Below are 27,320 nucleotides of genomic sequence, written 5' to 3' on the forward strand. Positions count from 1 at the left end.
CATGAGAAATGCTGGGCTGGAGGAAGCACAAGCTGGAATCAAGACTGCTGGGAGAAATATCAATAACCTCAGATATGCAGATGATACCACCCTTATGGCAGAAAGTGAAGAAGAAATAAAGAGCCTCTTGATGAAAGTGAAAGAGGAGAGTGAAAAAGCTGGCCTAAAGCTCAACATTCAGAAAATTAAGATCATGGCATCCGGCCCCATCACTTCATGGCAAACAGATGGGGAAACAGTGGAAACAGTGGCTGACTTTACTTTTGGGGGCTCCAAAATCACTGCAGATGGTGACTGCAGCCATGAAATTAAAAGACACTTACTCCTTGGAAGGAAAGTTATGACCAACGTAGACAGCAGAGACATTACTTTGTCCACAAAGGTCCATCTAGTCAAGGCTATGGTTTTTCCAGTGGTCATGTATTGATGTGAGAATTGGACTGTAAGAGCACCAAAGAATTGATGCTTTTGAACTGTGGTGTTGGAGAAGACTCTTGAGAGTCCCTTGGACTGCAAGGAGATCCAACCAGTCCATCCTAAAGGATATCAGTCCTGGGTGTTCACTGGCAGGACTGATGTTGAAGGTGAAACTCCCATACTTTGGCCACCTGATGCGAAAAGCTGACTCACTTGAAAAGACCCTGATGTTAGGAAAGATTGAGGGCAGGAGGAGAAGGGGACAATAGAGGATGAGGTGGTTGGATGGCATCACCGACTCAATGGACGTGGGTTTGGGTAGACTCCGAGAGTTGGTGATGGACAGGGAGGCCTGGCGTGCTGCAGTTCATGGGGTCGCAGAGTCGGACATGACTGAGCGACTGAACTGAAACTGAAATTGATACATTAAGCATAGTCAATGACAAATGACAAACCAAAAAATATATATATATATATCATGGTTCATATCACATGGTTTATACCCCTGATCAACACAGAACTCCTATAAATCAATGAAGTAAAACCCAACAACACAACTGAAAAATAGGCCAAAAAATTAATACTGTTCATAGAAAAAGTATTACTTTACAGAAAAAGTAATAGTTAAACATATGAAAAGCTGATCAACCTTCTTCCTAGTATGAGAAATATAAATTTAAACTATACCAAAATAACAGCTACAAGGCAAAAATCCAAAAATTTGATAACTCAAGCTATTGGCAAAGGTGTAAGAAACAGACACTTTTAATACATTCTTGGTTGGAGGGTAAATTAGTGAGATCACTGAAGAGAACAATTTGGCCATTTCTGTCAAATTCCAAATACTCATACACACTGACTTAGAATTATACATCTGAGAATTTACGTCTCTAATATATTTACCCTTTTTGTGAAATGACTCATGTTCAAGCTATTTACTGTAAAATAAATTTACAATGTCTAAATATTGGAAACAGATTAAATGTCTAGTAATGGGTAACTAGTTAAGTAAACTAAGGTACATTCATACAACAGAATACTACACAGCTATAAAAAAGAATTATGATGTTAAAAAGGCTCTCTGTAATTCTGGCATGGAAAGATCTCCATTAAGTTTAAAAAGCAAGGTTTAGAATAGTGTGTATAGAGTAACACAGAAGAAAGAATATATATTTGCTTATAAATGCAAATACGAAGTCTGGAAGGATCTGTAAGAAACAGATAAGAATGAGTACAACTTGGTTAGGGCACGAAAGGAAGAAGCTGGACATCCTCTGCACTGGAGGACGGAAAGAGGACCTTGGAATGTATATATTTCATATTTCAAAATTTTTGAAATCTGTGAATGTATTTCATATTCAAAAATTTAAGACAGCATCAAAAACTCCAAACTAGTTTGCTATAGGTAATTTAAAGCTAAAAGGCAGTCAGTGGTCTAATCATATCATCTTCAATAAAACTGACCTAAGGGACTCTTGTGTTATAATCAGTAGTCCATGGAGAGCCATCACTCTTTACTACTAGTCTGATTTGAGGAATATTATATCATGTCTCCATCTAAAATATCCCCTTCCATCCAAGAAATAGAGCAGCTTATTCAACCACTTCAACTCAACAGTTTCACTAAGAGCATTTCTGTTACTATTCTTCTAAGTACTCCTAAAAAGCTGAAAACTTCAATTGAGCAGACTGCTCATTATAACATAAAACGCAATTTATACATTGATTGAAATAGCTTGATGAAGACCTTAGTAACCCTTTGCTTTGAACAAGGAACTTCAGTATGCTAAAGGAAAAGGCCCACTCAAAATGATAATGCAGTGTTCAGAATAGTACTATTAGTTGAATTATTCGGTAATAAGGCATATTTGCTTCATTATACTTGGGCTGCCTGTCATTTTCCATAACAGCTGTAATAGGATACTGTCATTAAGTTATAGAGCAGCCTTGGAGAACAGATGAGACAAAATATTGAAGACATGAGGTTTTCTGCAAGAACTGTGTCTACACATACAAAATTAAAGAGGGGGTTGAGGGATAAATAAACGAGGATTGGGCAGTTTGACAGAAAAAACATCACTCTAGGGACCAGCATTCTACTTATACTTTCTCATAAACTAACCCATCATGTAATGTGCCTGGGCATCAGCTTCCTGATTTGTAAAATGTGGATAATAATAGCCTATCTGCTGTGATAGAGACTCTGCTGTACGCTCTTTAAACCCATTTCCTCTTCCTCTTGGGCACAGGGCTAAAGAACATTTCCCAGGTATCCCAGGGACTTAGTGGGTTTGTATGACTGAGTACTGGCCAATGGAATGTAGGTAGCAGTAATACTTTCTGCTGGGTCTAATACCCAAAACTTCCTCTGGGATACTCTACCGAACTCTCTCTTCTTTGTTTGCTGGCTAGACTCAAAGGATCCAGCGGGGTAATCTGAAGTCATAGAAAAAAGCAGAGTCTCTGGAACTGCACTGTCCAATATGGTAGCACTTGAAATGTGGCTACTCCAAATTGAGATGTACTGTAAGTATAAAATACATGCTGGATTTTGAAGATTTAGTATAAAAATGTTTAAATAGCTTATTAATAATTTTATAATGATATAACATGTTAAAATAATATTTTGGACAAATTGGCTTAAATAAACTAATATTAAAATTTATTTTACTCATTTCTTAGATCTGGTTACTAGAAAATTTAAAATCATATATATGATCCACATTTGTGGTTCATATTATTTATTTATTTTGGACAATGCTGCTCCAGATGTAAGGAGCCTTGATCCCTGAATGACTGCAAAACAGCAGAAGTGCTCTATTACAGTGCTGTGCTATCACCAGTCCAGAATGCTTCTGCAAGGAGAAACTGCAGGGCTCAACCCTTGTTCCTTTGGGAGTCTACCCTATGTCCCCTGTGTGCATACCTGCTCCAGCTCAGCTAAAGGAAAAAGAGATGTGGTCACACCAAGGGTAAAAGGGATGGAGGAAGAGTATCTTAGACAGGATGTGGCTATGACCACCATACATTCAGACTCTGGAAACATCTGCCAAAACTGGTAGAGAAAATGATAAAAGTTGGGGGTATAGAGATTTCTCCACACAGGTAGTGATCAGCACTAAAGTACAGAACTCCTCAGTTCTATTTGCCCATCCAAACCTTCACCATTCTAACTAGTACAGGCAGCCCACAATGACACACCATAAGAATCCTAGGTAGATATGTTACAAGAATGAAATTTTAAACACTGGCAGAGCACCTGGGCATCCCGGATGGTGAACATGCTCTCCTTCCTATCAAAGGCTTGAGGGAAGTATGCCCAGTGTCACTGTCACAAGTACAGGAAATAACAACTGGTTGAGTATGAGACTTTCCTCCTTTCCTTCAGACATACTACAAAATTCATTTTCACATAATAACAACAAAAAATCTTAACAAGTAAATGTTCTGTAGCAATCTGCCAAATGATCAGGTCATGGGATGGGTCTGGGTGCCTACTTCTCCACAAAGCTCATTCAAGTCTTTTGTAAGCAAGATCATTGCTAAGAATAATCTGTCTATTTTTCCTGTTGATAATTACATGGATCAAGCTGATAAAATATGTTAGTAACTTTTTCTCTCCTTCTTCTTGTCTATTTTTTCTTGAACGTAAAGATCTTTTTATAAGTGGGCCAAACACAAAGGTATTAGAGAAAAGCAGCAAAATGAGAACCTCAGGTATTTTGGACATGTCAATTACTGTTAACCTTTTATAGATAACAGCTACATACAGATATAGGGTGGACCTGTGGCTCAGAGGGTAAAGAATCTACCTGTAAGTCAGGAGATCTGGGTTAGATTTCTGAGTCAGGAAGCTCCCCAGGAGAAGTGAAGGGCTACTACCCACTCCAGTATTCTTGCCTGGAGAATTCCATGGACAGAGGAACCTGGCAGCCTACAGTTCATGGGGTCTCAAAGAGTCAGACACGACTGAGCAACTAACACTTTCATATATAGATATACTGCTTCAGTTCATACAAATTCTTACTGAATAGATTTAATTTTTCAATCATGTACATGTAAACTTTCAATAAGTTCTACTTTTAATAATAGGTATTTTGTATCAATGAGGACTACTCAACTGGAATTATAAGATTTTTCAAATTAAAAACCATATAATAAAGGTTTTGTCTAGTCTCTTTTGAGTGACTAATGCTTAAAAAAAATTAAACATTTGAAATCTATAACACTCAATGCATTTTTAGTTTAATAATAATTATGTGATAATATCAAATATAATGAAAAATAATAATAAACACATAGTAATATCTCAAACTTCATGAGATATATTAACAGTGATATATTTAATATTACTACTACTGTATCAAAAATGTTGTCTAATTTTATTCTAAGCATCAATATCAATGTTTTGCATTATATACCACATTCATCTTCTGAACAGGTCACTTTATAATGTACACAGATCTGACTGTGTAAGATCAAAATCAAACATCATCTAAAAGCTGAAGCAAGGGGTAGCTTCTTAATTGTATAAAGAATGACAGCCCTAAATGAGTGAATAAGAATGAAAATCCCCTCTCTCTCTCTCGCTCTCCTTTTGTTGCACTAATATTTTCTCAAGTGCTTTAAACTTTCATATTGTGAAATACAGCTTGCATATATAAAAATTTATAAATCATAAATTTAAATTTCAACCAATAATTGTGAAGTGAATACTTGTGTAACTATCATTGTGCTGAAGAAATTGAACATTGCTAACAGCCAAGATGCTCCTCATATATCCTGTCTAGAGTGATTAAGCCTGTTACTTTATGTTAATCACCTCTTGCTTCTTTTATTTTTTATCACTTTACCTAATTAGTATGGGCACCTAAATAGTTTAGTTTTCCCTGTTTCTGATTTCTATATAAATGTAATCATACAGTGTATATTCTCTTGTCTTTGTTTTTTCATATACATTAAGTCTAAAAGATTTTTTCCTATCCCGCGTGTTTTCTATCATGAGAAAGTTTCTAAAAATAGGATACATAATTTACATATAAAAAATAATAATAAAATGAACACTCATGTGCCCATCATCTAGCTTTAGAAACTGGGTTTGTCTAACAGTTTCCAAAATGTTTTGACAAGAAAAAGAAAAGGGAGGAAGATATGTAGAATTATTTAACTACCAACTATTATTGACTTTGCTTTTAAAAGCAGAGACATTACTTTGCCAACAAAAGTCCGTCTAGTCAAGGCTATGGTTTTTCCAGTGGTCATGTATGGATGTGAGAGTTGGACGGTGAAGAAAGCTGAGCGCTGAAGAATTGATGCTTTTGAACTGTGGTGTTGGAGAAGACTCTTGAGATTCCCTTGGACTGCAAGGAGATCCAATCAATCCATCCTAAAAGAGATCAATCCTGGGTGTTCATTGGAAGGTCTGATGTTGAAGCTGAAACTCCAATACTTTGGCCACCTCATGCGAAGGGTTGACTCATTGGAAAAGACCCTAATGCTGGGTAGGATTGGGGGCGGGAGGAGAAGGGGACGACAGAGGATGAGATAGTTGGATGGCATCACCGACTCGATGAACATGGGTTTGGGTAGACTCCGGGAGTTGGCGATGGACAGAGAAGCCTGGCGTGCTGCAATTCATGGGGTCGCAAAGAGTCGGACACAACTGAGCGACTGAACTGAACTGATTATTGACTTGATAGTTCAGAGCCTCTAAACATCTTTTCCAGTAATACAATCAAAGCAGCCTGGCCTTCTGACCCCAGGGTCTTCGGGCTGCCCTGGCCTACATGGTGACTGAAGCTAATTTATTCCCATGGCCAAATGGCAGATGCTATATATACTGTATGGAAAAGAACAGAGGTGTTTGTAAATCCCACCTGGGGCCTGAGCTGCTGTAAGCTTCTTTTCTCTGAACTCTATCCTCAGCATGCAGAAGGCTCTACACACAAAGCAACTACAGAGCAACTCATTTTGTTGCTCTGGTTTCAGTCCTGTTGGTGCATTACGATAGCTCATCCCCAGGTTCTGATGACACCTTCCTTTCCCAGTGGTGCTGTGGAGTGACAGTGCTAGTCTGTGGTGCTTCCAGTGACAGTCAGTTCCTTTAGGTAACATCCAGCTTGTGACAGAGCTGAGCAGCAGCTCCAATTTCTTCCTGCATCACCCATGTTGTTGTTGTGTTAGTTCAATTGTGTCTGACTCTGCAACCCTATGGACTGTAGCCCGCCAGGATCCTCTATCCATGGAATTCTCCAGGCAAGAATCTTGGAGTAGGTAGCCCTCCCTTCTTCAGGGGATCTTCTTGACCCAGGTAACAAACTCAGGTTTCCTGCATTTCAGGCAGATTCTTTACCAACTGAGCTACCAGGGAAGCTAACCAAAGTAAGAGCATTAGTAAAAACCCAGACACAGACAAAAAAAGTAATCATTGAAGATACACTGATTATAAGGTAAATGGTTAAAAAAAAAAACTCTGGAAGAAGAAAATGGGATACATATTATAAAATAGTTATCTTTTTGGAAATAGGTGAATTAATTTATTCTGAGCTCTTTTATACTAAGAGATTCTGACACTCCACTGCTGCATCACAGTCTAGGTGTGCTAGAACCTGCAACAGGTCTCTCTTTCTGACTACACTAGCTTGTTAAGGGGAAGGACCACCAAGTGTCATTCATCCTCAAGTTAACAGTGGCTGACATATGTGGTTGTTGTTCAGTTGCTCAGTCATGTCAAACTCTCTGTGACGCAATGGACTGCAGCACACCAGGCTTCCCTGTCCTTCACTATCTCCTGGAGTTTGCTCAAACTCATGTCCATGGTTGGATAGCATCACCAACCAACTCAATGGACATGAGGCTGACATATGGAAGAGCCTCAATAAATGACTGGTAAGTTAAAAAACAAATATTTGTTACCTGAAGCATCAGCTAAAATCTAAAATAAAAGTTTAAAAATAAGTTCCTTTATGGAATTTTCCTTATATAAAGAAGTCATGCCTTAATATGTTGATACACATGCTAACTTGATTATTGAATAGCTCCAGGGATTCAAAACAAATATTCTTTAAAAAAAAAAAGTATCTATAAAATGTAGACTATTGGTATGACTGGGAAAATGGTTCCAGCATCTAAGTAAGGGGTGATTAGTTGTTATATATTCAGGGCTGATATTCAGGCAGCACGTGGCAGTAAGGCCACACTTGTCGCTTAGAGCTGACATCAGTTCTGACTGGCCAGTGCTCATTTCATGCTGCTGCTGCTGCTGCTGCTGCTGCTGCTGTGTCGCTTCAGTCATGTCTGACTATGTGCGACCCCACAGACGGCAGCCCACCAGGCTCCCCTGTCCCTGGGATTCTCCAGGCAAGAACACTGGAGTGGGTTGCCATTTCCTTCTCCAATGCATGAAATGTGAAAAGTGAAAGTGAAGTCGCTCAGTCATGTCTGACTCCATGTTAAAAATATGAATATCATGCATCATATGGAAAGAAGGCTACCTGCTATAAAATGACAATCACATAACAATGGAGGAGGGATAGCAGTAGAAACACTGCTACTGTAAAAAATGGAATTGTAGAAGGACATCTGAAAGCTGTTAGTGAATTCTACTCATAATTAATAAAATCAATATATTAATAAAGAAAGTTATACGGTTTATTTTTTCATAAATCCCTTAGATAGAAACTCCCTAAAAGTGACCAGTCTTTAAAACAAAGCTAGGGGTACTTTCCTAGTGGTCCAATGGTTAAGAATCCACCTGCCAGTGCAGGTTCCAGCACCCGTTAGTTGCTGCAGTTTAAGCCTATGTGCCACAACTACTGAAGCCCACACTCTCCAGAGCCCATGTTGCACAAGAGAAGACACTGTAATGAGAAGCCTGTGTTCTACAACTAGAGCATAGCCCTCACTCTCTGTAGGTAGAAAAAGCCCATGTGCAGCAACAAAGACTCAACGCAACTAAAAATAAATAAATAAAATTTAAAAAACAAAGCTAGGGTCGCTATATTAATATCAGAAAGAGTAAATTTCAGAGCAAAGAATATTACTAAAGATAAAGAGTCATTAAGAGTCATTTCATAATGATAATGGGATCGGTTCATCAAGGGGATAAAACAATCCTAAATGTCAATGGATCTAACGAAACCATTTCAAAATTCATACAGCAAAAACTGAAAGGAGTAATAGATTCACAGTTATAACTGGATATTTCAATATCCCTCTCTCAATAATTGATAGAATAGACATAAAATCAGTACTGATACATACATAGAAAAGATTTAAATAACATTAGCAACCAACTTGACCTAACTGATTTTATAAATCTTTCTCAACTAAGAGTAGAATACAATTCTTTTCAAGTGTCCGTGGAATGTTTACCAAGATAGGTCATAATTATAAAACAAGTCTCAATAAAATTTAAAAGACTCAAGTCATAAAAATTATGCTCTTTGGCTACAATGAAATTAAATTAGAATACTTAAAAACAATAACAAAAGGACCTCTGAAAAATCCCCCAAATACATGGGAAATAAGTAATACACTTCTAAATAACTGATGAGTTAAAGAAGAAATCATAAAGTAAATTAGAAAGCATTTTTAAAAGAATAAAAATAAATATACTACCTATAAAAATTCTTATGTTGCAGCTAAAGTAGTACTGAGGAGAAAATTTATAGCATTAAACACCTATACAAGAAGTGTATCAAATCAGTGATCTCAGATTGCATCATAGGAAGTCAGAAAAAGAAGAGCACTGAGAAAGTACACGTAGAGAAACCCTGAAACTAAAATATACATTTGGTCATTGACTAACTACCAAAGGTGAATTTTCTCAAAGATATCCCAAACACTGTTAAATAGCAACTCTCAGCCACTGAGGATGTGCGCTGTCAGTCACGAGGCTTGACAAACACCACAGGCAGCGCTCAGCATGGACAGTAAGTTCTTCTAGACAAAGGAACTAAGAATTCAAAAAAGATAGAGCGCATACATACTAAATATATTCATAAGAAGTAACCCTGGTGATTATACTTTTAATGAGATAGCTCTCACATTTTGGGAAAATATTTCACTCTTGCTGTTATTGTTGGGGATTTAAGGCTAAACTTTCATCAACATGAGTTAATGTTCAAAAATCACTTAGAATAAGCCACACAAAACTGATATTTTTACAGGTCTAAAATTATCAAATATTGGCAAATGCATATTGTTCAAGCTAATAATTCTTGAGACTGCAATAGATACAATGTTAGAAGAGCAATAAGATTTCAGCTTTGCAAGGTTATTAAATAGAATGCACAAAAAGCAGGATAATACTTTTTTCAACAATTATTTTTTAGTTTAAGTCTCAGACTACACTCCTTGTCTCTAGAAAATCTTTACCCACCAAGGTCATGATTTAATATCCAATATATCCAATAGGTCACCCCCCAAATCCAAAACCACACAGACATTCTTCTAGGGATACCCAAAAGGTTTTGTGTGATCATATACATATACCTAAATGTTTCTTGATAATGAAAACACAGTTTTTGCTTCTCAGAAATTTATCCAGGTTTATGCAACATTTGTGATCTCAATTTAAGATCCTGATGCTCAAAATAGAACCACCTAACCACAGTTTAAATTATAACTTCTTATTCATTTTATGTACAGTCTCCTTAAAAGTGATCAGCTATTGAAGTATGTGTTAAATTATTCCAATTACAGAATGCTGCTTGCACATATGTTTCAGAAATATGTCTGTCATGTGATATGAGGTATATGCATTAATTTGAATAAATTCTGGATCATCCCACTCGGGCGCAAGTTCCAAAGCATCCCTTCCAGCATTTACATACTTATTTTATGTGCCAGATATTTGGAAGCCAAAATTAAACTTGATACTTTATAATGTAGGTCAACACTGGAGTAAGAAGAGCAAATACTGCAGCATTTTACATTAGTTGCACTGATACAGGGAACAAACAGAAGGCTGAGATTATTTGGATCAGAGAAGTGTTGATTTTCATCTTAAAGATAAAAACCTAGACCCTCTTAAGGGTTTTAAAATATATTAAAACTACTAACAACATTTTCTCCCATTGTTTCTCAAAAATATAAAACCCCGTCTTTTAGACCTAGAATAAGGGAAATCAAACAGGAAAGAGGAAGGTAACTTTTAAAGAGGCATTTCATCATATTCCAGGCAAACTGAACTTTGTCTAAACTCCATCAGTCTCTGTTAGGTCCTAGAATTTTCATGCACTTGAGTGAGAAAATGAAGACTTTGATTTGCAAAATATCAAGGAAGGGAGTGAAATTAAGTACCCATCAATACAGACACGCTGTGTGCAGAAGAGACATTTGAGATCTCTTGTCCAACTCTGAATTGAACAGTTTTATGACCTCTGTCCAACTTATAAAGAATTCCATGTAAACAACAGCCTACCTGAACTGCGCTGCAAGAAGAGGACCAAAGTACTGTGGATCCTACACAGGCTGCGGAAGTTTCATGTCCCTCGGCCGAGCCCTCCGCTTCTGTCAGTTACTCCATCACCGACCAACAGGTTGAAAGCAGGGCACTGGAAGCCCAGATCTTGTAACTCAAGTAGATTTGGTCTTTAATCAGCTGTCACTGGCTAACCAGCTTTACACACCGAGACGATAAAGCACAATACATAACTTTCTTTCCATACCTGAACACTTAGAGGCTTTTGGGCCTACTGCCTAGAGGCGTGCTGTGAACTGTTAACTATAGTACACTTTCAAATCCTCAGTCCCTCAGCTCCCAGACTGCTAACTGGAATTTCAGTCCACATGTGCCCCTCACAATTAGCAGGGTTATTTTAGGCACTGACCTAAGTTCTCAGGGAATGTAAGCTGATGGCGAGGGGGAGTCTAATGTGACAGTTGCTTGGTTACAATAGAAAGCTCATTTGAGAAGCTTACAATCTGTGTGCAGCGCTTCCTCGACACCCCACTATATGGATTTTTACTTTAGCTGAGGAGAAACACTGAAATTATTCACCTATCTTTTAATACCCACAGAAAGCTTAGACTCATTACGAAGAACAATAATTCAACAGACGGATTGGACAAAACAACTTTGAGTTCTCACTGGCAGTATTTAGTCACATGGCTTGTCATTTCACAAGAAGTCCTAGCAAAAATAAACTACCCCGAATCTAATCAAGATTACCAATTCCCTCCCAGGATCTCTTACAGAAAGCTATAAATATAAAATACTCTAAAAATTTTTCATAATTATTAAAGTTAGTTCCCCTCTACAAACTAATACATAGCTACTAAGTTCTACTATTTCTAATAAAGTACTCCACCTACTGGTTAATATAACCATTTTGCAGACTCTATCTCATGGGAGATATAAAGCAGAAAAACAGTAGAAGGAAACTGTGCTGTGTCTCCTTACCAGTGAATTCCTCCATGCAGCAGTGAATATTTTGTCTTCCAGAGGCAATATGAGATAAATCCACAAACGTTTCAACTTCCTCATCAACATCCTTCTCATGGTTTCCACAAAAGTCAGAACTCAAAGAGAGAACTTGAATTCCCAGGAAGGCATGGATATAAATTAGACACAAGAAGAATTTCCTGAGCTGGAGATTTGCTGAGAACTACTTGTAGAAAGAATTAGTCAAACCTCATTCTGCATGCTCGGCTGTATCCAACTCTTTTGTGACCCCACGGACTGTAGCTGGCCAGGCTCCTCTGTCCATGGGATTTCCGAGGCAAGAATACTGGAGTGCGTTGCCATTTTCTCGTCCAGGGGAACTTCCTAACCCAGGAATCAAACCTGCGTCTCTGCATCTACCATTAGCAGGCAGATTCTTTACCACTGAGCCACCTGAGAAGCCAAGTCAAACCTCATTCTAAGAGAAGGTTAAATATAAGGGTTGATAAATCTGTTAGGAATGGTTAGTCATGGACTCCCTAAAGAGACAGAACAAACTGGGTTAAGTCTAAAACTCTCATCTCTTTCCTTGGCAACTGCTCTCTCAAACCTCTTGACAGTCAGCTCACTGGTCATCTCCTCTGGAAGCCACATGACTCCCCTCAGCTGGCTTAATGCCCCCTCCTCAGTGCTTTTTCAATGGTCTTATTACCTCCTTCCTAGTTCCCCAAACAGGCAACTCAAGTCGGCAGTTCCTGTATCACAGTCATCTTTGCAGAGCAGGTTTAAATCAGCACTGGGCCCTTAACAGATATCAGTGAATGTTTGCTGAATGAATGAATTGGATGGGGTGTTCTAGAATTACTGAAGCATTCATGGCCTGCTTCTGGGTTCAACAAGCCACTTACTCTATTTATACTCTCCTGAGATATTGTTAGTTTAGGGTGACCAGCAGCTCTGAGATGGCATGATAGATGTCACACAGACTCTTATAAAACTGAATGACTGATGAAGGAGCAAACAAATGAATAACCACACGTCAAATCTTTAATATTAGTAAAAGTGTTCTTAGAGCCCATTCCTGGGTTCTAGTCTTAAGCCAGGCCTGCTCTAGTCAATTACTGCCAGTGATAAATAAGAATCTACTTTCCCAAAGCCAAAGGCTTTTTCACACAGCTCCCTCTCTGAATGCAATTACCTTTTTTCTCCAGCACCCCAGCTCCCACTTCCCACAATCTGAGGTTCTTCCATTTGTGATGATGATGCAGAAAGGGAAGCCCAGCAGTCAAGGCCAGTTCATAGCATGGATGAATCACAGGCTATCATGGCTACACTTTAATCTTTAAATTCTTCAAATATCTTTCAAGAATGAGGAAAAACAGCATATTTTCTATTAGGACTCATGAAAAGTATTTGGACCACTGAAATATCTCTTAGGAGTTATTTTTTTCATCACAGATTTTTATCTAGAACTTGACAGTGTAACCTGTGCAATTTTTTTAAGAGAGAGAGAGATAACCCCAGTTCTGTGGTCAGTTATATCCTGGCAGCAAAAAAAGGAACATGCACTTCACAGAGTGCTATTTTTAATTCTCATTTAAATAGCTGTCAGCGCTTGCCAGCACAAAATAAGAAAGATGACAAAATCAAGACAAGATTTTCTGACCAGAACCAAGTATTAACACTGGATAAAAGCTATACTTATTTGAGAATTTACATACTTCTCAGCAAGTTTAAGAAGCATCCAAACAACTTTCTATCATTCTGGCACACACCAGAAGTAGATACATAGACAGATTAACAGATCATCCAATAGAGACATCTGACAAATCTATAAAAGAGATTCTTCTAAAATTCAGATAAGGGAAACGCATTTCTTTAGTGGCTCTCATTGAGAAATATATTCATTCATTTAAATATAAATTATTTTTTCAATATCCATTATATAGTAAGTTCTGTGCTCAGCCCTCAGAATTTTAAAAATGAAAGTACCATGGCCCCGATCCTCAAGGAACTTAGAATTTAGAAAAATAGGTAAGTAAATAATCACGATGCTGTTTGAGACAGAGGTGGTATCTGCAGAGAGTGTCATGAGAACAGGAAGGTGAAAATGGGCACCCTAGTCAGAATAAGACAGAGAAGCCAGTTAAAAGAGGTGAGGTAAAGCAGAGTCCCAAAGAACAAGTAAGAAAGAAGCAGACACAGACTCTGTGGGGAAGCATTCAAAGAGAGAGAGTATCTGATGAGAATACCTGGAAGCAGAAGAGCCTAGCATACAAGGGTGGGAGTAGGCAAAGAGGCAAGAGATGGAAACATTTGTCACACCGCAGGCCCGCCCAGAGGAAGGGATGTCAAGGATACAGCTTGCAGTACACCTTAATCTTGAGGGGCTTCTGTGGGCCTTTCACGGTGGAGGACTTCAATTAAAATAATTCAATTAAGTCATGATTTAGTTTCCTATTTGAGTCACAAATCCATGCAGATAAAATCAATTGTTGTTACAGAAGAACTGCACGATGGATATTTGATATTACTCTTTATATAGTATTTATAACCTAGATATGGGTGTAGCTATAAAAATAAGCTTCATTTTTAAAGGCACACATAACACACTTTAAAGCAATGATTCACAATCACAAAGTCACTGGAGTTGGAAATCTGGTTCAATTTCCTCTCATGATAGAGGAAGAACTACCATAGCCATGGTCCAGAGAAGCTGTCATTTGCTCCAGTCACATGCTAGAAAGAGGTAGTCCTTATGTGAGGGCAGAGGTCCATGAGAACCCCACAGAACACAGTACCTGTCTTCAGGATTTGCTGCAGGGGGGTGGAGGGATGTGAGGGGATAGGTATAATGATACAATTTTATCTTATGGGTTATAGAGAGCTATCAATGGATTGTAAGCACTGCAGCAAAGCTTAGGTGAGATCTGTATTTTAGAAGGATCAGTCCATGTTTCAATTGGAGAGTAAGAATAGAGGTCTTTTCAGTAACTCAGACAAAGAATTGGGATAATTGGATGAAAAAGGCAGAGGGGATGGAAAAGAGTGAACATATTATGGAAACAATAGGGAAATATAATGGACAATATTTGGCAACCAGTTGGACATGGTAGGTACAGAAGCAGAGATGTTGAGCAAGGGTAATTCCTTGTTTCCTGGCACGGATAACTGAGTAACCCAGGAGGAGGTATCTAATGGGATACATACGAAGTGTTTATGCAGAAAGGAGATGTCGCCTAGCTTTGAGAGGAGCAGAATGAGCCTGGAATGACAAATGTCACAGCCAGATCACCTTCACATCCCACAGAACACTAAATGACATTCTTGGTATCTGAGGTAGTGTGTCCTACCTTTGTTGTTCCCAGAGGCATGGACATAAATCATAGTTACCATTCCCTGATAACAAACCATTATACTTTGACATCATCTTAAACTTCAATTTTTATCATTACTGGATTTATAGTTCTGGTTATGGCAGACTAGCCTGTGCAGACCAACCTTTCTCACTGAGCATAACTAGATAAGCTGAACAAAAAAGTATCTGTTTGAAGGCATAAGAGAATTTCCAAGGCAGCAAGGACTTGAGAACCTAAGATTTTACAGAGAATAGAAATTCAGAGAGAGAAAGCTATATGGCACCATTTTCCCCTTTAAGGCCTTTGCAGAGTTGTAAGCAAAACTAAGAGGTTGAGAAGCTGGGCTGAACTTCTAGCAGTTTTCAGTGCTGGAGGGACAAAAACTGGAGCTCAGAATGCAGCAAGCAGGAGGAGCCATGGTAAAATAAATAAATAAATAAGTAAAATAAAAATAAACCAAAACAAACAAACAAAAAATCAGGCTTCCAGGGAGAACCTCTAAAGAACCACTCCAGAAGAGTACAGGTAAGCCAGAAATAGGCCAGTCCTCAAAAAGGAATCCAGCAAAATGTAAAAAAAGAATATATCATGACAAAGTTGGATTCATTCCAGGAAAGCAATATTGTTTGAATGTTTGAATTTAATGTTTGAAAATGAAAGTGTGAAAAATAATAGGAAGATCTCTATTCAGAAAAAAAATTGCTAAAATGGCCACAGTCATGGATAAATCACATAGACATATTTTTGGCAAAGGAAGTTAGATACAAAAGAATATATCTAGCATGATTATTTTAAGCTCAAAAGCAGGCAAAACTAAAGTGTTATTTAGAAATGCTTACCTGGCAGCAAAACTGTAAAGCAACAAAATGACTATCATAAAGTCAGAATGCTGGATACTTCTGAAGGGACAAAGGGGCAGAGATCAGAGGGAGTATGTGAGATGATTCTATATTCCTAAAAAAGTTCTACTTTTGTTTAAGATAGGTAATAATAAGTCAGATGTTTGCTTTAAAGTTTCTCAAATCAAATATATATATGTGTGTGTGTGTGTGTACATGTATATATATGTGTGTGTGTGTATACACACACACACACACACATAGAGAGAGAGAGAGAGAGCGCAATTTTTAAAAGGAAATATACACTGATAGCAAGACGTGAATGGCTAAAGAAACATACTATGTTCTTGCATAAGAAGATTCAAGATTATGAAGATGCCAATTCTTCTAAAACTCATCTCTAAAGCAGTATAAGACTAATAAAAAAACAACAGAAAATCTCATACCAAATAAGCCGATTTTAATTTTAACTGGAAAAATATGCTAGAAAGGCAGGGAATTTTTGAAAATATCATTCTTTTCAGAACTTTTCTTTTAGTTTGAGGTTTGAACTGTGGTGTTGGAGAAGACTCTTGAGAGTCCCTTGGACTGCAAGAAGATTCAACCAGTCCATCCTAAAGGAGATCAGTCCTGGGTGTTCATTGGAAGGACTGGTATTGAAGCTGAAACTCCAATACTTTGGCCATCTCATGCGAAGAGTTGACTCATTGGAAAAGACCCTGCCTGATGCTGGGAAGGATTGGGGGCAGGAGGAGAAGGGGACAACAGAGGATGGGATGGCTGGATGGCATCACTGACTCGATGGACATGGGTTTGGGCAGACTCTGGGAGTTGGTGATGGACAGGGAGGCCTGGTGTGCTGCGGTTCATGGGGTCGCAAAGAGTCGGACATGACTGAGCGACTGAACTGAACTGAACTGAGAGACAAGGAGTCCATCAAGTCTGTATATTGTCACTCTGCTTATTTAACTTATATACAGAGTATATCATGAGAAATGCCAAGCTGGATGAATCTCAAGTGGAATCAATATTGCCAGAAGAAATATCAGCAACCTCAGATATGCAGATGATACCGTGCTAATGGCAGAAAGTGAGGAGGAACTAACGAGCCTCCTGATGAGGGTGAAAGAGGAGACTGAAAAAGCTGGCTTAAAACTCAACTTTCAAAAAGCTAAGATCATAGCATCCAGTGCTATCACTTCATGGCAAATAGATGGGGAAAAAATGGAAACAATGGCAGATTTTATTTTCTTGGACTCCAAAATCAATGTGGATGGTGACTGCAGCCATGAAATTAAAAGATGTCGCTCCTTGGAAGAAAAGCTATAACAAACCTTTTTAATGTGCTTATTAAAAAGCAGAGAAATCACTTTGCAAACAAAGGTCCATGTAGTCAAAGCTATGACTTTTCTAGTACTCATGTACAGATGTGAGAGTTGGGCCATAAAGAAGGCTGAGTGTTGAAGAATTGATATTTTTGAACTGTGGTGCTGGAGAAGACTCTCGAGAGCCCTTTGGGCAGCAAGGAGATCAAATTGGTCAATCCTAAAAGAAATCAAGCCTGAATATTCATTGGAAGGACTGATGCTAAAGCTGAAGCTCTAATACTCTGGCCACCTGATGCGAAGAGCCGACTTGTTGGAAAAGACCCTGATGCTGGGAAAGATTGAAAGCAGGAGGAGAAACAGGCGGCAGAGGATGAGATGGTTGAATGGCATCACTGACTCAATGGACATGAGTTTGAGAAAACTCCAGGAGATAGTGAAGGACAGAGAGGCCTGGCATGCTGTAGTCCATGGGGTCGCCAAGAGTCAGACACAACACAGCAACTGGACAAAAAAACCCAGATAACTAATGAAATATAGTATAAAACTGTACTATATGAAGCAATGTAGTACTTCATATGTGAATAGATAAATGGAACTATAAAGCTAGAAACATAACTGTGATGAAGTTGGTATAAGTGGGGAAAAGATCATTTATTCAACAAATGATATTGGGACCCTAAGGTAAACTTGAATCTTTGGTTTAAGAAAAGTTTCATTATAGGGACAACCCAACAAAGTTTATAGAAGAGGTATTAGTATAAGAAGAATATGATTGTGTTTTAAATATATAAAAAGATATTAAACCTCACACATAAGAGAATTGTGCCAGTGCTATCTCAAAATGCATGTTGTGGGTGAGGGGCCTGATGCAACTCTCTCAGTTTTGAGGCATTTCCTTTCTCTAATTAGCAGCTTGCTAATAGGTATATAACTCCTTGCTAAAAACTAGCAAAGGGGCACTATTTCTGTCCCCTTCTGATGTCTATTTCAGAAGCTTTCTCTATCTCTTCTATACTTTAATAAAACTTTATTACATACACACACACACACACAAAGAATTGAAAGTTAAAACTACACTGAAATACCATTTTCATTTATCAGATGAGCACTATGAAAGAATTAACATGTGTTGAAAGAGACACACTCATATCCTGCTGGTGAGAATATAATCTTGTATAAGATTTATAGAAAATTATTTGGTAATATCTATCACAACTATCAATATTAATTATATACCCTTTGACCAGCAAATTACAATTATAAAGATTCTTTTCCTGAAGATATACTCACATAATGGAAGACAGCATTATGAAGTTATTCATTTCTGTATTGGAAATAACATAAAAACCCATTAATAGAGGACTGATGGTATAAATTGTGTTTATACATATAGTACAAAACTATGCAGGTTGTTATTTTGGTTTGAAATGTTCTCCAAGGTATGTGCTGTTCTCATATGTGCAAAACATTTATGTAAAGGTTGCAACATTTGCATGAAAAATAAAATGAATAGTTATTCATACATCCATAATATTACTTGAACCTATTTTCTGTGCCAACCACTTTTCTAGGCTCTTGGAAAATATCAGAGGACAAACGAGAAAAAGACAGACAATAAGAAAAAACATACAGCATAAGTGCTTTGGAGGAATAGAAAAATAAAACAGGGGGAATAGGGAGCACAAAGCTGGCAGTGGGGGTGCTGCTTTATCTAGAGTGGTCAGGAAAGAATTTCTGATCAAGTGATATTTGAACAGAGACATCAAGGAAATGAGGGGGAGACAGGAAGGCATCTGGGGGAAGTATATCTCAGGAAGTCAGAGAGCAAGTGTGGAGGTTCAGGAGTATTAAGTGTGCTTAGTGTATTTAGGGAACAGCTAATGAGAACAGAACGAAGGGAAGAGTGTAGGAGATGTAGCCAGGAAGGTTGCTGGGAGGGGTGGGGTGGGTGGGAGGAGGGATACATACTGCCACTGTGAGGACTTCAGGCTCTTATTTTGAGATGGAAAACCACTGGACGGGGGTTACAGGATGGTGTGCTGGGAAGCAGACTCCACAATGAAGATTAGCATCCTGGAAGTTTTTCAGGGCAGGTGATGCTAGCGGTAAAGAACCCACCTGCCAATGCAGGAGACATAAGAGATGTGGGTTCGACCCCTGGGCCAGGAAGATCCCCTAGAGGAGGGCATGGCAACCCATTTCAGTATTCTTGCCTGAAGAAGCCCATGGACTGAGGAACCTGGTGGGCTACAGTCCATGGGGTTGCAAAGAGTTGGACACGACTGAAGCAACTTAGCATGCTCACGTGTTCTTAGGGTGAACTCCTGAGGAAGGGGAAGAAAGCAGGCAGAGCTGGGGAAAGGTGGGCTGTAAAGCAGTCTCAACTAATGCATCCGTCCACCCCACACGGAACTCTGAAACTGAAAATACCCTTCAAATTGTCCAAAGTTGTAATGCAGGGCCAGGCCTTTATAACCCCACATTGCTTAAATACAGCATGAAAATGGATACTGCAGCAGTGAGTTTATCAAAGGGTGGGAGAAGAGGAATTGGAAACAGTAATTGGAGACAACTTTTCAAGTATCACTGCTGTAAGTGGAACAGAGAAGCAAGGTGGTAGCTGAAAGGGAATGTACAAGTCAAGGAAGAGTTCTTCCTCTTTCAGGCTGGGCTATGTTACTGCTTGTTTGTGTAGTGAAGGGACTAATGCAGCTTATATTTGTTTTGGAAGAGTCTATATTAAATTGATAGCAATGATTGCCTCTGGAGAAGAGAACTGTGAGGCTGGATAATAAGGGTAGGAGGGAGGCATCAGTGTTTACAATTTTGTAATTTGCATGCATTATCTAATCACAGGTTAATCAATAAACAAAGTAGAACAAATAAAATAGATGTTTATAATATTGACACAAAAAGTGATCCTAAAATATTATGTGAAGTAAGCTAACTAATGTTTGTTTGTAATGTTACAAACATTACATACCATGCACATACCATGTTTGTAATGTTAGCCAGTATGTTTTTAAAATTATATAATATAAATATAAATTTGGACTAAAAGTCTAGAAAAATATACCAAGTTGTCCACAGAGGTTATCTCAAAAAATATTATAGGAGAATTCTTATTTATCTGTTTGATTTTTCACAACAATCTTACATATCAGGAAATTTTTTTTTTCATACTTTCAAAGTATCTTTACCATATACGAATTTGTAAATATGAACTAATCTTCTGTGTGCTGAAGCAACAAGGAAACCAATTTGATACTTTCCTGGGTCACTGGACTCTTCAGGCTTGAGAAGATGGGGTAGAGGCTGAGGTGGAATACAAAGAATCAGACCCGTGCTGATTGAGTAAAAGTGTAGTGAACTCCGGCTTCTAAGAGCACATCTCACACTGCTCTACCTACCAAACCATGCCTACCATGGCGACACCTAAATTCAAACAATAAATGAAAATAGATTTCTTTAATATTTGGGTTCTATATGGGTTTATAAATCACAAAACCATTCCTTCCTTTCTGACTGCTATGTGAGTCAGTTTACACAAATATCTACAAATTATGGAAATAAATTCAACATCAAAAAGCATGACCACCTATGAATGGGCACCTTGACCCTGAATGGAGTACAAATGTTTAAGAAGAAGCCCTTTGGATTTTTCATATTGTGTTATTATTTCAATTACAAGACTTCAGGACTTAATACAGATCATTCATTAATACAAGAGCCCACACAGGAGAATTTCGTATTCAGGTCAGTTGTGAATTTTTTTCTCTTAAAATATGACTCCAGCATTCTCTGAGCTGTGGCTATGTTCAGCTGCTTCTTTCTTTTAAACACCTGACACAGCAGCCAATATTTCTCTCTCAACCAACAGCTGTCTATCATTTGTTTGAATTTGTTGAAATGTGAATATACATTTAGTCAGAACATGCTCCTCAAAGGAAGAATATTAAGAGATCTAAACCTCAACTTCAAGGTCCAATGCTCTTACATTTACAAAAAGATTGTTTTTTTCCTCTCACAGCTCAAGACACCCTGCAAATCCCAGACTGGCCTCACAAGGACTAAACAATCACAGTGCCGGCATGAAGAAGGTAAAGAACTTGATAAACCCCTGAGCACAGGAGTTGTGAGAAAACATAAACATACGTGCCCGCCCACCTATATGGTACAAAAAGTGTTCAGGCTATATTAAGTTAAAAAAAACAACATATAAAATTGTGACAGAGTCAAAGTCCAGTTTTTGTACACATGTAAGTAAAAACTGGGAAAGGGAAATATATCAAGAATGATTACTGTGGGTATCACTAGTGGGCCAGAGGTGATTTTTATTTTCTCCTCATTTTTATAAGAATATGTGCTACTGTTATAATCAAGGGGAAATAATAGAAGTGATTTTTAAAAGGAATCGTATGCAATGCCAAAAACCAATCAAAATGGGAAGGGGTATTTCCCTGATATAAGTTACATGTTCCTAAGTCTAAACTGAATGGCATTTCTTTCTCAGAAAGTATTTTCCTCATGTTCCTGGGGGTCCTTGAACAAGTCAAATTCTCTTAGAAATAGGAGTGGGCAGCCCCATCTCCTCCTTCCTCCCACTGTATTTTCCCTCAACACTTTAACTTGAGACTAGCTCCTCCCTCCTGGATACTAATTGTATTCTGAACCAAAGACAACATAGCAGAAATCAGGAGTTCATGGTGAATGATGAATTCCATTACACCAAGAAGCCTTGCTCATGCCACTCTTTCATTCTCTATCTTAATCCAACTATTTGCTCTTCCTCCACTTGTGTAGCCATCTCCCAACTGAAGGAGTCATAACCAGCTTTCTTCATACATAGTCATCACAGTGGAGTTTGTGTGTCCTGGTTTCTCCGCATAAAACCTACCCTGGTGTAAACCTTCTTTTTCTGACCTGCACCTTGGGCAGACGTATACTTCAGGCTAAATCTAGTTTCCACATGATAATTATCTCTTTCTGACATCAAACTACATTTTTGCGTTTTCTGATGGCAGAGGTCTCCTCTGATGTGTCTTCTGTCTCGTTTGGCTTTCCCTCTGAGGATATTCAGTTCATCTTTAATCTCCATCATCATGGTGTATTAGCTTAACTGCTGCTGCTTCACATCTTGACTCCATTTGCAGCCTGGAATTTTCCTCCTCACAATTCACTTACTTAACTCTTTAGTCATCTGTTTAGCAGAAGGACCCTCAGCTTCCCTAACATCTGTCCCTTGGTTTCACAGATCTGAGTGTAAGGTCTTCTTGTAACATTTGATAAAAATCACATAGGAACTTGGCTTTCAGGTACACGTGTGTGCATGTATGTGTGTGTGTATGTGTGTGTAATATGTTTCTTGGCATCAACATTCACTGATGTTGGCTCTTAATCACTAAATATGAAAGCCCAAAACTCCATACATGGCAATGCTCAGTAAATGTTTTTGCTCTTAGTATTTCCTTCTGGCATTTAGGACTGGATGGGATGCCCACTAGATCTGTCTTGTCCAGCTATGTGAAAGATTCACTGTGGATGCTAAACCCCAGCCAGGCAATGCCTACTGACTGACAAATCTAAGACTCTCATCATAATAGCTACATTCGTATGGCACTTATTATGGCCAGGCATCATTCTAAGCATTTCACAGATACTATTTAATTTATGTTCATTACAATCCTATGAAGTAGATGCTATTATTATGATCACCATTTTACAGAAAAGGAAAATGGGGCATAGTGAACTGCCTTTTGTAGCTGTGTAAGAGGTGGGGCTGGAATTTGTACCCAGACAGTTGGGCTCCAGGAATCAACTCCCTTAACCACCACTCTAAATTGTCTTTCATATGTAGCAAGATCGCTATAAATAAAAATGCTTTGTTACTGAAAAGATCTGACTAAATTGAGTTTGGGAACCAAAGTAGTAAATATGCCACAAGGCATTTTTGCAAGTCTGTGATACACACTTGTCTTGAATTGCAGCACTAAGTAAGTTTGTCAGGACAGACAGGCACACACATATGGCAGCCAAGTTGCCTTGGAGCTGAGCCTCAACCAGCCAGTCTAAGCCACTCCTTGGGAAAACTGTGAACCCCACCCTCAACTTCCTTTTTCATCTGCTTCTACGTATGGAATTTTTTTTCTTTCTATTATTTTTAACTCTCTGATTCAGAATGATCCTCAATTTGGGGTCCAACATCTAATAGCTTTAATCTTCATCTACAAAATTAAAATATATCTAGATTAAATTCTAGATATGAGAAAGAAGGCTAAAATCCTGTAGGAGACTTAGACTTCTATTCAAGTATCTTAATACAATGCATCTTTGAGGTAATTTACACAAAGGATGCTCAACTGAAACCTTTTCCAGCCCCCATTTTGCTGTTTGCTCTAGTCTGAACAGTCTGAGTTGACGTTTGGGCTCTTAAAAAAGGAGGCCCCATGATTTTTCCCTAGGCCGCTCAACCCAATCTAAGGAGCTGCTTCTATAGACACACCCTCCTTCCCTCCCCTTCTGTTGATAACCCTTTAAAAAACTAATCACTGCAAGAATGTTAAGTGCTTGAGGTCAGAATTTTTGTCAGTTTTGTCATTGCTATGCCAAGGATGAATGCCTGACATATGGTAGGCTCTCAATATTTGTTGAATTGATAAATACATTGTAAGATGCCAGAATATAAATATAAGTATGTTTAAGAACAATATATTGAACTTTTGTTTCAGCATAGAAATAGCACAATATAAAGGCACAAACTAGATAATAATTACAAAACTGCTGTTGTTCAGTCACTAAGTCATGTCCAACACTTGGCAACTGTATGGAATGCAGCACTTCAGGCTTCCCTGTCCTTCACTATCTCCCGGAGTTTGCTCAAATTCATATCCATTGAGTCAATGATGCCATCCATCCATCTCATCCTCTGTCGTCCCCTTCTCCTCCTGCCTTCAATCTTTCCCAGTATCAGGGTCTTTTCCAATGAGTTAGTTCTTCCCATCAGGTCACCAAAATATTGGAGCTTCAGATTCAGCACCAGTACTTCCACTGAATATTCAGGGTTGATTTCCTTTAGTATTGACTGATTTGATCTCCTTGCTGTAGGGCTTCCTTTGTGGCTCAGTTGGAAAAGAACACGTCTGCAATGCAGGAGACCTGCGTTTGGAAGATCCCCTGGAGAAGGGAAAGGCTACCCACTCCAGTATTCTGGCCTGGAGAATTCCATGGACTGTATAGTCCATGGGGTCACAAAGAGTTGGACATGACAGAGTGACTTTCACTTTGTCCAAGGAACTCTGAAGAGTCTTCTCCAGCACCACAGTTCAAAAGCATCAATTCTTCGGTGCACAGCCTTCTTCATGGTCCAACTCTCACATCCATACATGACTACTGGAAAAATCATAGCTTTGACTAGATGGATCTTTGTTGGCAAAGTGATGTTTCTGATTTTAATATGCTGCCTAGGTTTGTCATAACTTTTCTTCCAAAGAACAAGCATCTTTCAATTTCATGGCTGCAGTCACTGTCCACAGAGATTTTGGAGACCAAGAAAATAAAATCTGTCACGGTTTCCACTATTTCCCCATCTATTTGCCATGAAGTAATGGCACTGGACGCCATGATCTTATTTTTTTTGAAAGTTGAATTTTAAGGAAGCTTTTTCACTCTCCTCTTTCACCCTCATAAAGAGGGTCTTTAGTTCCTCTTCACTTCCTGCCATTAGAGTGATATCATCTGCATTTTTACAGTTGTTGATATTTCTCCCAGCAATCTTGATGCCAGCCTGTGATTCATCCAGCCTAGCATTCTGCATGATGTACTCTGCATAGAAGTTAAATAAGCATGGTAACGTACTCCTTTCTCAATTTTGAACCAGACCATTGGTCCATGTCCAGGTCTAACTGTTGCTTCTTGATTTGCATACAGGTTTTTCAGGAAACAGGTAAAGTGGTCTGGTATTCTCATCTCATTAAGAATTTTCCACGTTTGTTGTGATCCACATAATTAAAGACTTTAGCGTAATCAATGAAACAGAAGTAGATGTCTTCCTAGAATTCTCTTGCTTTTTCTATTATCCAAAAGATGTTGGCAATTTGGCCTCTGGTTCCTCTGCCTTTTCTAAATCCAGCTTGTACATCTGGAAGTTCTCGATTCATGTATTACTGAAGCCTAGCTTGAAGGATTTTAAGCGTGACCTTGCTAGCATGTGAAATGAGCACAATCATACAGTAGTTTGAACATTCTTTGGAACTGTCTTTCTTTGGGATTGGAATGCAAATGAAACTTTTCCAGTTCTGTGGACACTGTTGAGTATGCCAAATTTGCTGGTATATTGAGTGCAGCACTTTAACAGCATCATCTCTTAGGATTTTAAGTAGCTCAGCTGGAATTCCATCACCTCCACTAACTTTGTTAGTTGTAATGCTTCCTGATACCCACTTGACTTCACACTCCAGGATATCTGGCTCTAGGTGAGTAACCACACCATCGTGGTTATCTGAGTCATAAAACCTTTTCTGTTTTCTTGCCATCTCTTCTTAATCTCTTCTACTTCTGTTAGGTCCTTGCTGTTTCTGTCCTTTACTGTGCCCATCTTTACAATGAAATGTTCCCTTGGTGTCTCCAATTTTCTTGAACTGATCTCTAGTCTTTACCATGCTATTTTTTTTCCTTTTTTCTATTGTTTTCCTCTATTTCTTTGCATTGTTCACTTAAGAAGGTTTTCTTACCTCTCCATGCTATTCTCTGGAACTCTATATTCAGTTTTCTATATCTTTCTCTTTCTCCTTTGCCTTTCACTTTCTTCTTTTCTCATCTATTTGTAAGGCCTTCTCAGACAACCACTTTGCCTTCTTGCATTTCTTTTCTTGGGGATGGTTTTGGTCACTGCCTCTAGTACAATGTTACGAACCTCCAGCCATAGATTTTTAGGCATTCTGTCTACCAGATCTAATCCTTTGAATTTATTTGTCACCTCCATTATACAATCATAAGGGATTTGATTTAGGTCATATCTGAATGGTCTGGTGGTTTTCCCTATTTTCTTCAATTTTAACCTAAATTTGCAATACGAAGCTGATGATCTGAGCCACAGTCAGCTCCTGGTCTTGTTTTTGCTAACTGTATAGAGCTCCATCTTAGGCTGCAAAAAAATATAATCAATCTGATTTTGGTATCGACCATCTGATGATGTCCATGTGTAGAGTCATCTCTTATGTTATTGGAAGAGGATGTTTGTTATGACCAGTGTGTTCTCTTGGCAGATTCTGTTAGCTTTTGCCCTGCTTCATTTTGTACTCCAAGGCCAAACTTGCCTGTTACCTCAGGTATCTCTTGACATCTTACTTTTGCATTCCAATCCCCTATAATGAAAAGGACATCTTTTTTCGGTGTTAGTTCTAGAAGTTCTTGTAGGTCTTCATAGAACTGTTCAGCTTCTTTGGCATCAGCAGTTGGGGCACAGACTTGGATTACTGTGATGTTGAGTGTTTGCCTTGGAAACGAACCGAGATCATTCTGTTGTTTTTGAGGCTCCACCCAAGTACTGAATTTTGGACTCTTGTTGACTATGCAGGCTATTCCATTTTTTCTAAGGGATTCTTTCCCACAGTAGTAGATATAATGGTCATCTGAATTAAATTTGCCCGTTTCTATCCATTTTAGTTCACTGATTCCTAAAATGTCGATGTTCACTCTTGCCATCTCTTGCTTGACTGCGTCCAATTTACCTTGATTCATAGCCCTAACATTCCAGGTTCCTATGCAATATTGTTCTTGATAACATCAGACTTTACTTTCACCACCAGATGCATCCACAGCTGAGCATGGTTTTCACTTTGGCCTGGCCTCTTCATTCTTTCTGAAGCTATTTCTCCCCTCTTCTCCAATAGCAAACTGGACACCTACCTACTTAAGGGGCTCATTTTCCAGTGTCATATCTTTTTGCCTTTTCATACTGTTCATGGAGCTCTTGAGGCAATAATATAGG

At 38.5% G+C, this 27,320-nt stretch overlaps 1 protein-coding gene across 5 annotated transcripts in view; it reads right to left on the bottom strand.

Annotated features, from left to right (window-relative positions):
* Positions 1-27,320, bottom strand: part of AKAP6 (A-kinase anchoring protein 6) — a 571,209-nt gene that overhangs the window by 298,881 nt on the left and 245,008 nt on the right. For 2 of the 5 annotated variants that reach the window (XM_081547991.1, XM_081547990.1), the window contains exon 1: positions 10,844-11,177. The exons of the other annotated variants lie outside the window; for them this stretch is intronic. The gene's annotated coding sequence lies outside the window, so the exon portion shown is untranslated. Of the gene's footprint in view, positions 1-10,843; positions 11,178-27,320 lie in introns of those variants that run through there. 5 annotated transcript variants of the gene reach the window in all.

The sequence above is a fragment of the Giraffa tippelskirchi genome, chromosome 12, assembly GCF_054371585.1.
Source record: "Giraffa tippelskirchi isolate mGirTip1 chromosome 12, T2T-mGirTip1v1.2.pri, whole genome shotgun sequence".
In the NCBI taxonomy this organism is placed as follows: domain Eukaryota; kingdom Metazoa; phylum Chordata; class Mammalia; order Artiodactyla; family Giraffidae; genus Giraffa; species Giraffa tippelskirchi.